Genomic DNA, 11978 nt, shown 5'->3' on the forward strand with positions numbered 1-11978 from the left:
GTAGCTCTAGTAAGTCCTTAAAAACTCTCCAGCTAATTCAGAATGCAGCAGCACGTGTACTAACAGGAACTAAGAAACGAGATCATATTTCTCCTGTTTTAGCTTCTCTGCGCTGGCTCCCTGTAAAATTGAATTGAATTTAAAATCCTACTGTTAACTTATAAAGCTCTAAATGGTCAAGCTCCGTCATATCTTAGAGAGCTCATAGTGCCATATTATCCCACCAGAACACTGCGCTCTGAGAACGCAGGGTTACTCGTGGTCCCTAAAGTCTCCAAAAGCAGATCAGGAGCCAGAGCCTTCAGCTATCAGGCTCCTCTCCTGTGGAATCATCTTCCTGTTACGGTCCGGGAGGCAGACACCGTCTCCACATTTAAGACTAGACTTAAGACTTTCCTCTTTGATAAAGCTTATAGTTAGGGCTGGCTCAGGCTTGCCCTGTACCAGCCCCTAGTTAGGCTGACTTAGGCCTAGTCTGCCGGAGGACCCCCCTATAATACACCGGGCTCCCTCTCTCTCCCTCTCTCTCTCTCTCTCATCCTATTACTGCATCTTGCTAACTCGGCCATTCTGGATGTCACTAACTCGGCTTCTTCTCCGGAGCCTTTGTGCTCCACTGTCTCTCAGATTAACTCATATCGCAGCGGTGCCTGGACAGTGTGACGTGTGTGGTTGTGCTGCTGCCGTGGTCCTGCCAGATGCCTCCTGCTGCTGCTGCCATCATTAGTCATTAGTCATACTTCTACTGTTATTATACACATATGACTATTGTCACACATGTATACTGTCAGATATTAATACATACTTTCAACATATTGTACCACAGTAGCCAGAACTATAACTATAATATTATTACTTTCATTAATGTTGTTGTAAGCTACTGTCATTACCTGCATCTCTCTCTCTCTCTCTCTCTCTCTCTCTCTCTCTGTCTCATTGTGTCATACGGATTACTGTTAATTTATTATGCTGATCTGTTCTGTACGACATCTATTGCACGTCTGTCCGTCCTGGAAGAGGGATCCCTGCTCAGTTGCTCTTCCTGAGGTTTCTACCATTTTTTTTCCCCGTTAAAGGGTTTTTTTTTTTGTTTTTTTTTTTGGGGAGTTTTTCCTTATCCGCTGTGAGGGTCTTAAGGACAGAGGGATGTCGTATGCTGTAAAGCCCTGTGAGGCAAATTGTGATTTGTGATATTGGGCTTTATAAATAAAATTGATTGATTGATTGAAATTGAAAGGTGGTGTTTGTTGGACCCATCCACCACCTGTCCTGCCCGCCCCGCTTGGACTTACACCTCTTTAACCTTCATTCTTGTCCCGTCGCGTTTCATCCTGACCCTGCTGAGCGCCATTAAGCTATAACACTGACCAGCCGTGTATCATGCTGATGTTCAAGGAAAGCTTTTTTCGTCAGTATCTGATGCTGCAAGTCACTGCCCAAGCGCCCGATTTCAGCAATTTCAGAATGAGACTGAGTTGCAATTTGATGTCAAGTGGGCCACACCAGTTAGATCATTGCATAAACACCTACAAATAACAACAGCTCCATTTTGTCCTTTCTTCAAGTGTAAAGAAGTACATTCTTAAAATGTGCATCCATCTACAAAACAGATAATGAACAGCCTGAGACTAAGCAGTGATTATATAAAGCCAACCATACACCACCATCTGAAATAATCAAATGCAAATGTAATCATAACCATAAATAAGCTTAAAGGGGAATTACATATATTTTCATAATTTATACATGTTTTTCTTTTGGTCAAATCCAAAAACTACTCAGATTTGTCATGTCATGGGATAGAGGCTGGCAACCTGCAGCTCTGGAGCCACATGCGACTCTGTAGCCCCTCTCCAGGGGATGGTAAAAAAATTCGTAACAGTTATTTTTTTTTTACATTTTAATTTTCATTTATCAGTGCTGTAGGCCTTAAGTGCTTCTGACATTCTCCAATTGTAGGAATGTGTGACCTATACAACATTTTGGCAATTAAGATATGCATCAATCATCTCCAGCCCAGGGCCTTTTCCTCTACATTTTGCCAAATCTCAATAGCAGTAGCCACAGTAGCCTAGTCTTATATGTCTCCCTTGCTTGGCTCGCTATGGATTCCAAATCCAGAAAAGGAAAAGCTTGGAAGAAACAGAATTTAAAGGTAGGATCTGGAGGATTTTCAAACAAAACAAAATGTGGACATATAGCTACAAATAAAATCCTGCTTTAATAATCATCTATGGGCTTCTACTCATGTGTGGTGGTGACGCTGTTTGCAGAGCTCCTGCCCTTTAACTGTATTTTGATGTTTTTGTGAGCTCAGACCGCTTCTGGGCGGAGATTTCCCCAGCACATGAGAGAGTGCAGGTGCCATACCCGAGCTTGTCCGAGCGTGCACCAGCACGAGCCTTGCCTGAACCTCTTCTGTGAAGCCTTCTTCCGTACCTCCGGGCTCCATACACCCGGGAGAGTTGAGCCTGATAGGAGGGGCCAAATTTGAATGTGTGTTTACAAACAGCAACTGGAATATCCTCCAAACCCTACCTTTAATTGTGCGTGAAGAGGCTTGTTTGCTTTTACCACCAATTCTGCAAAGTTAAAGGTCCCAATAATCATAAATAGCCCACTGCAGTGCCACTTGGTGGTAAAACATATTACTGAACGCTCATTTAGACCTAATTTAGATTTCATTGGCTGTGTTACCCTCATTATAATGCTTAACATGTTTTGCAGCTTTAAATTATTTTTGATAAAAAATGGCTCTTTTGATAGTGAAGGTTGTCGACCCCTGTCATAAAGTACAAAGTCTGAAGCTGCTCCTTAGACAATTGGAAATTATGTTCTACAAGACAGCGAGGGCATGCAGGGGAATGTTCTGAGTATATGGGCACATTTTCTGATTCAGAACTGAGAACGCTACAATAGAATAGGGCTTATTTGGGTATAAAGAGGAAACACAAACAGAAAACACAAAATCAGGCTCCCATTCATTTTCTATGGAGCAGCTCCAGATCTTTACCTTACAACAGGCATGTTCAAAGTCTGGCCCAGGGGCAAACTGTGGCCCGCAGACCAATTTAAAATGGCCCCCGGCTTGTTGTGCAAACTATATTATATCATCCACCACACAATATTAGTCAAACACGATCATTTTGTGTTTTTTTCTATCCAACTCATGATGGCAGGACCATCATACCGTTTGTAGACATGCACCAAGTGGGAACTGTGCATGCAGAACTAATGTGTTCATAAATGGACAATAACCAAGCAAACGGTTCTCTAACAGCAGACATTTTTTGATAGGTAGCAGACATGGCCACAGCAAAGAAGCAGAAAGTCAACAGTGAGGGCCGCTGCTTTTAGGAGAGATGGAAAGTGGAATACTTACTGAAAGATGAAAGGGTTGTGGCTTGCTGGCCCTCAGGTATTTTCACATTATCTAATGTGTCCCCCATTCAAAAACGTTTGGACAACCCTGCCCTATTTCCCCCTTATTATCAATCAGTTAATAAAGCAAGTTAAAATGTAATTCATACATGTAATATTTCAGTTCTCATCAATAAATATTAGTTACTGATGCATTTGATATTCAATATATTTGACTCGTCTGATAACTAATAAGTAAATAAGTAAAACTGCCCAAAAAATTCATACGACACACAAATTCTGAGCAGGGTTTGGATCTATAGTGTGTTCACATTGAAAACTGGACAAAATAAAGTATACTCGAACCAGAGTTTATAGACACTGGATACAGTGAATTTTTGAGTGTGCTGTCACCACTAAACTATTCTCCCACAATGCAGTGCACAAATGAAATGGAAGAACACCTCTGGAAAACAAAACAATGTGGGTGGCACAGCTCCAGAAAGAGAAAACAAAAAATAAGTAATAAATTGAAGCAAGACATTTTGATTGTGTTTGTTAAAGGGACAGTTCACCTCAAAATCAGATTGTTCCTGTTACCTGTAGTACTTTTTTCACAGCAGACACTTTGACTTGTCATAGCTGGAAAAACACAAGTACATTAACGATCCCTCTTTGATTGTCCCAGTAAGCCAGAGAGCCAGCATGCATAACACCTACTATGTCAAACATCTGCTGTGAGAAAGGCCTATTAACACTGCTGTGCATAGTCTGCTATGAGCATGAAAACTGGGAGGCGGCACGTACAAAACACAACGCAGTAGGTGGGGTGTGAACAGCTAATTTTCCCCCTGGGGCTCCCTAACAGGTTCTTCCACTGTGCACTCCCAAGAGGTGAGCTCGTAAATCACTAAATTATTGAGCCCGAGACGTGAAAAATATGGCTATTTAAAGTTAAAAGCACAAGAATGTATGCACTGTTTTTTAGTCCAGTGCAGTTCTAGGTGTGTGTATCCCACATCTGGACAAATAGGGGTGTGCACACAACTATCTTTTTGCATTATTGCAGATGAATGCACAAAAGATTTTATGAAGAAAATAAATTAATAGTAAAGTCAATGGTTTCATTAACAGAGCCAAAGATCACTAATTTGCTTCAAGGTGTATATATTTCTATTTAAACAGATGGCCTATATAAAAACACAACTGTTTCATAAATAGCATTATATGAAAATATCAAATTGATAAATAATAGTATGTCTTCCATCACTTTTGAACACTTAAAAATAAATCAAATTTTCACGTCTAATCTCGTTGCTTTTCCTAGCATACATTTATTCAGTGGACATTTCTAACAGCAGACATTTTGACTTATTAAAAGGGCTTTGAGCAGGTTGGCTTTACACCTAAATGGAACAGAGCCCTTGTGAATATTATTTCGTCACACCTGTGTAAAATAAGTCTGTCAACTATTTCCCATTTTCTCTTCATACTATTAAATAAGAATATATGTATTCTAATGGTAAGGACATGTCTAAGTACGTCTCTCATGTCCAGCCTGTTAAAGTAAAAAATCCCTGCAGAATACAGATTAGAGCAACTGCAAGAGTGATGAAAGAGGCAGACAAAAATCATACTATCACTCAACTCTAAGGCTAATACACACTATTGGCTCTAATAGTTTTCACACAATGATCTCTATGCTGTGCAGACACATAGAGATCTGTCTGGCAATGGGAGAGCACACACTGCACTGGCCAGACATTTTAGACATGCTCTATATAGGCGAGAAAGAAACTGAGAAATGTTGCATGGAAAACAAAAAATACAATGTGTAGTGGGACAGAAGACAAAGGAAAACAGAGGAGTTGAAAATAAGAGTGAACATGAGATCGCCAGTTATTTCATCAACTGCTTTGAGTGACAGAAAAATATAAATCTGTTTTGATTCTTTTATAAACCGCTTAATTATTGGACAAATGAAGCTCAGCGTAAGTTCAATCAGGAAGACTTCCTTTGTGCTCATCCATTCACAATTCTCTCCCTCCCACTCCCACTGCTTCCTCTAATTAGCAGACTATGTGTGTTCATTCTTCCAGTTATCCAATCAAACTTAACTAGGATTTCTATCAGCCAATCAGGATGCCACTGCAAAATTTAAAATCTGCTCTCTGCTGCTGTCAATTGTCATTTTAGGCAGACTTGTTGTACCCTCCTCCACCCCGTTCACCTCCACTTGCTGTATCAAAGACTTTTCATGTTTTTCATTCCTGCGTGCACATGTTAACAAATATTCTTTTTAACTATAAAAACAAGTCTCTCCTGATTGAAATGACCTTTACTACTGACTCATTAGGCCCACCTTGTCCAAAGTCCAGCCCGGGGGCCAATTGTTGCCCACAGACCAATTTTAAACAGCCCGCAGCTTGTCTTTGAAAATATACCATATGATTAACATAATACTGGTTAATCAAGATCACTTAATATTTTGTTTCCCATTCACCTCACGATGACAGGACAATCATACAGTTTGTAGATATGCACCAATTAGGAGCTATGCTGGCAGCGAAAACTGTGTTTTCATAGACAGACAGTAAACAAGCAAACAAAAGATGACCTTACAGCAGATATTTCCTGCTTGGTAGCAGACATAACCACAGCAAAGAAGTGTAAAGTCAAGAGTGAGGGCCGCCGTTGTCAAGAGTAATTGGAAAATAACAGTAATAGGAAAATTTAATCACTTCACTTCAAGATGAAACAGTTAGTTCAACCTATCCATTTTTCATGTATTTGTAAATCAGACCTTTCCTCTACCCTCTTAAACTCGTCACACAAACATTTGATATCCACCATCTATGACAAGTCAGCAGAGATCAGACACGCCCCCCTTGACAAAATCAAAAATGCCTGGGAACAAGATTTAAACACTTAACTGTCGGACAGTGCGTGGGAATCTGCCTTCAAACTGGTTAACTCGTCATCTCTCTGTGCCCGCCACTGTCTCTTACAGTTCAAGGTCACACACAGAGTCCATTCGTCTAAAGTCAGGATTTCACGTATTTACCCAGATGTGAACCCCAGCTGTGACAAATAATCAAGAGCTGAGGCTTCTCTTATTCGCATGTATTGGACATGTCTGAGCCTCGAAAGCAAGTAGGTTTCCCAAACCTTAGACTCTGCAACCCAACCCTACGGTCGCACTCTTTGGCACCACCGGAGAGGATGATGTATACCTGACCCTGATTCAATGCTGTACACTGTCTTTTGCCTCTCTGCTGACCAGATGGGCAGCTCCAATCAGATGGAGGGATGCTGCCCTGCCCACCCATGCCCAGTGGCTGGCTCATGTATTGAAAAGATTCACTACTAATAACTCAGATTAAAAATTCCGAAAGGTTAGAGACCCCTTTCTGAAATACCACCAGAGCTTTCAGTTAAACTGATAATTTTGTGTTTGTTTTTTGTGCTTGTTGCTTTCTGTCAGTGTATACCCCATTATTCTTAACCTGCCACTTACATAGGTATATCTCCCCCTCACTTTTAATATTAGGCCTGACTTTCAGGTCATTTGTCATTTTTGTACTATTAACGAGATGAAGAACCATCCTACTGACGATATACCAACTGTTATTTGCGGTTACAGGAACAGGGAGGATGTGATTGGATTTCATGCTTTGTTACTGGTCATATACTGTATATGTTTTGTTAAGTTTGATACCTGTTGTGAATATGCATTATGTAAACCTGTTCAAATTGAATAACAATATTCCTGATAAAAAGATGAAACATTATTGTACGTGCCATTTGTTTGTGATTTTTTTTAAATAACCCATATAAAGCAACAAGCAGCTGGCCCTGAGGCTTCTCTCCCATCTGTCAGTTCTTTAGAAACACTTCTGCAATTGTGTAACTTAACAAGTAACAGCCTGTCTAACGAGCCTGGCAATGTTTCACAAGTAAAGACATGAGAATCCTCCACCAACTACCCTCTTTAACTCTTTGAAACCTGAGCAAATTGGCTTGATTTCTTTCAAAAATGAAGAAAAGGAAGGAACAAAGGAAACGAAGATAAGAAGATAATAAGAAATGACCGAAACATTAGCATGATGAAAGCTGCAAAAAAGTGAAAATTAGGAAACCTGAGAAAAGGGGCTAAAATGAAATAAAATAAAATAAAAATAATGAATAAAATAAAATAAAATAAATAAACATACAGTATATATGTATATGTTTTGTGTAATCTAATTTAAATGTATAATTCTAATAATTATACATAGCAAAGCATTTTCCCCTGTTTTTTTAAAATATAATTTTCTCTCTCTCAGCTAATTTCTTGACACCTTTTAATAATTTGTTGCAATTTGCAGGATATTTTTTGGCACATTGCTGATTGCCTTTTTTAAAGAAATCAAATAAATTTGCTCAGGTATCAAAAATACTTGTGAAAGGTGTCTGAAAGCAGCACAAGAAAAGTGACCAGCTTTCAAAGGGTTAATAAGGATCCAATCTTCTTAAAAACCTTTCTATATGTGTCCTATTTTCGCTGTGACTTTGAGACTATTTGCAAAAATGAATATCCTAAACCATGGGAAAAATAATGAAAAATAGTGAGACAAGATGTATTGACCACAGTATATTGAATGCGGAACTACAATCTGTGATGGACTACAATTAACTCAATTAACTCCCACTTCAGGGAGAATCTCGTGGCTATCACGAGAGGGTGTGGCTGTAATTACCTCAAGAGGACAGTCGTAGTTGCGCAGCAGGAGACGGGAGCACAGACAGCAGAGTTGATGCCATTCAGCTGGAACATTTACAGTATGCGTGTCCCTTCATACACTGCAGCATCTGTGAATATAAACAGCTCTCCCCAGAAGCAAGAAAACCAGAGAGCTGAGACACAATACTGTATAAATAAAGCCGCTGCAAGGACAGCGAAATAGAAATTGATTTTGTGAATTCACAGATTGACCATGTATATAGTGAACTGTTTTATTTCACAGCAGTGTAATAAAGTACACTTTATCTCCCCCTCCCTGGTGCTTTACCTTCTTATTTCATCACTATAATACAGGTCTCATCCATTACAGGCACAAGTCAGTCCTCTAGTTGCAATACATCTTTGAGTGCTGCCTGTATATATTATAATATTGATGCTGATAAGACCTCAGCAGGGTGTATGAGGAGAGACTGTGGGAGTCGGGTTAAATCTCTGCATGTGGGTAAGCTCAATGCTCAGGGGCCCTTGACCGAGACTTGAATCCCCACCTCAGCTCGCCTCAGAGTCGCTGTTATTGAATCTGATCCTGACCCCTGACCGTGGGAGAGACAGTAAGACAGAGCAGCTGTCAAGGGATTTTTACTCCCTGAGAAATAACATACATATAGATTACTGGCCTCTAAACACAAGGCTGCAATCTCACCATTGGAAAAAAAACCTTTCCTAAAATGGTGAGGTGTTAACTTTTCTTCGACAGACTGTTTAATTCAGTATCTCTGTTTTTTTCCGCAGCCAGGCATTCGGATGCTCGACAGCTCAGCCATCAGGATGACTGCACCTATTCCTGCCCCCTCTGGGAGGAAGGATGTGGGTTCAGCTTTTAGTCGTCTCCCTGACGGCCGCATGTGCTAATACTGCTGTCATGTCCTGGGGAGAGAGAAGACTAATTACTGACTGCACAGTCTTCCTGCCAGTCCCCCTCGGAGAGCCTTACACTGTTAATTGGACGACAACTCCAAAGGGAGCTGAACTGTGGATGAGAGCGACCTTTGCTTAGTATAAACAGCATTACATATGAAAAGACAGTTTTAATTTCTCATTTCCCTTATTGCACCTCCATTTCACAGCATGCTTGTTTACAACAATTCTTCGTTTTATCTGCATAGTTTGAGGCAAGTTCTCTCAAAAGAATGTAAATAAGCTTTTGTTTGGGTGATTTAATGTAGAAACCTTTTAAGCTAGCATGGCAGTGACAGCACTATTTATTTTAATAGATTTTAAAGTGGAAACACAGCCTTCCCCACCTCTAGCATTTCCAAGCAGTATCAATGTTGGCCCCACTGTTGCCAAAACAGTGTTCCCACAGTTACTTTGGTTGTTCCACCACCATTTTCCGTGATAGTAACTGCAAAGAATGCAAACCGATACTCTTTGGTATCTGGGGATGGCTACCGATAGCTATCGGTGAAATTAAGATTGCTATCTTCTTGCTGTTTTTTTTGTGCAACGGTTGACACACTTCCTTTGTGCCATAAATCAAGCATAATCTTCCTGGAAGATTGTATTCAGTGGCAGACAAAATTGCATAGGGAACCAATCTAAATGCAGATGGTGTCATTATTCTGCAGCCATTACACTGTGCAAATTGCAAATCAGCATTAACTTCATCATAAGTAAAGGCAAAAAAAAAAAAACTTGATAATTTCCATACAGACTCCACCTTCAAACAGCAGCAGACCTTTTTCATTGCTATTCTGTTGGTGTGGGAACAGCTTTGATCCCTGTTTATTTCCTGTGAGCTACTGGATCAACATACACTCCAACAGAATGTTTATGCTGTCAAGTTAGGAAAGGTCTACATTTATCATTCTACTAAATATTACATATTTGACTGCATTAATGCAGGTATGACAACTAGGCAGAGAGTCTACAATCAGGATGGAAACTCTGTGAAACTGCACTAAAACACAGAAGTGCTTTAAGCTAAATGCCAACGTCAACAGCTAACATACAAAAAAGTTCATCCTACCCAGGTATAAAATTACCCAGATCTTCCACATTGTTGGGCTCACACAGCAAGTGCTGGAGACTTTTAGCCCTCTGCTAACTGAAATTGGAATAAAATGATTTACTCGCGTGCATAAGTAGATATTTAGAACATGGACATTCTCCCAGTAAAAAAAGATGAGAATAGCACGCAACTTTTATTTTGACAAAATTAAAGACATACCTTAAATTGATGCAGAACCTTGATCTGTGTGGGTCTTCTAGACTTAAGAGATGTTATGGAGCCAAATGGACTAAATCCCGAAAGTGAAATGAGTCATTTCACAGGGGCTTTGATGCACAAAAAAATGTATCTACAGATTTACAGGCCTCTATTTCACAATGTAAGCCTATGGGAAAAAGTCTTTTTAGGTCCCATGGTGTCACTTGATGGACCTGGAAGTTGTAATTCTGTTGTAAAAAGTTCAGCCACTATGAAGCCTCCCCAGTTGACATTGGGTCAGAGGCAGGGTACACCTTAGACAGGTCACCAGATTATCACAGAGCTGATGCATAGAGACAGACAACCATTCACACCTATAGGCAAGTTAGAGTCACCAATTAACCTACATGTGTTTGGGCTATGGGAGGAAGCCAAAGAACCCAGAAAAAACCCACGCTGACACAAGGAGAACAACAGCTGGCCAGGTGGTTCGAACCCAGAACCCTCTTGCTGTGCACTGGTTGCACTGCACCACTTTACCCCGCCTAACGTATATATATTAGGGTTATAACAATGCACGTGTTTGTATTGAATCATTTGGTACAAGACTTTCGGTTTGGTACACATTTACAAAGCGAACGATATATTAAACTATCCTATTACATTTGGAAAATAAAATAAGGCTGAAACTGTGTTTAAGTCAATGTCCTCAGTGCCACTGCGCTCAACAAGGCAGCCCACATGATGAAGCAGGCAACATGCTGCCTGCCCCTCCACACTCAAACCAAAGCATTCTACCCCAGCAAGACACACTGGGAGGGACGCTATGCTAAGCTAGCTCATTGCAAGCTAGCTCTAAGACTGCATACAAGCAGGCACACTCAATCAACAATACTAACATACAGTTGTGTCCTTTAGCAACCAGACCAGAAACAGAAGATCTTCTGATAACCTACAGGTCTGGCGTTTGGAGCAAGACCATAACTCCTGCTTTGTACAAAAAACTAAAGCCTAAATGATGAAATTTTAAAAATCTAGGACATTTCTTTGGAATTTCTACTTTTTTGCTGAATCAAAAACATATAGAAACCATGACACTACCGTATGGAACCAAACCATGAATTTTGCGAACCATTACATCCATAATATCTACATATACATTTTAAAAGTTGTCTTACACCTCCTAACTCAAGAAGGTCTTGCGACCTCCTGTGAAGCTTCAGTGGCCTCTCACAGGGCCAGGACCCCCAGGTTGGGAATCAGAGCATCAGGACCCTTTGTGCAGCTTTAATTCAGACCTGCTCATTGGCAACAGCTGAGCCAAAATGCATTCAGCACATTATTACTGACACTCATTGTGGTGTGTAGACTGGACTCTCCATCACAACCTTCAAACACAGTACCCAACAGTAATTTGCGATCATTTGAAGGCTGCACTGATAGATTCACTGCTTTAATTGATGTTTGGACATTTTTATTGATGCAGTTATGTTAAATTTTATTGCCTGTCCTTGAAGCAGATGGTTGTCTGGAGGTTAAACGCCTTTGCCGTAGGCAGTCAGAAGTCTTCCTTCATAACATGGCTCTCTAATTCTGCCGCTCATTCACTGATGTTTAAAATCGCACGTCAGTGTGGCATCAGACACGGATCTATAAGTTGTGTACAAGAAAATATCACCATGAAAG

The sequence above is a fragment of the Epinephelus lanceolatus genome, chromosome 1, assembly GCF_041903045.1.
Source record: "Epinephelus lanceolatus isolate andai-2023 chromosome 1, ASM4190304v1, whole genome shotgun sequence".
Classification (NCBI taxonomy): domain Eukaryota; kingdom Metazoa; phylum Chordata; class Actinopteri; order Perciformes; family Serranidae; genus Epinephelus; species Epinephelus lanceolatus.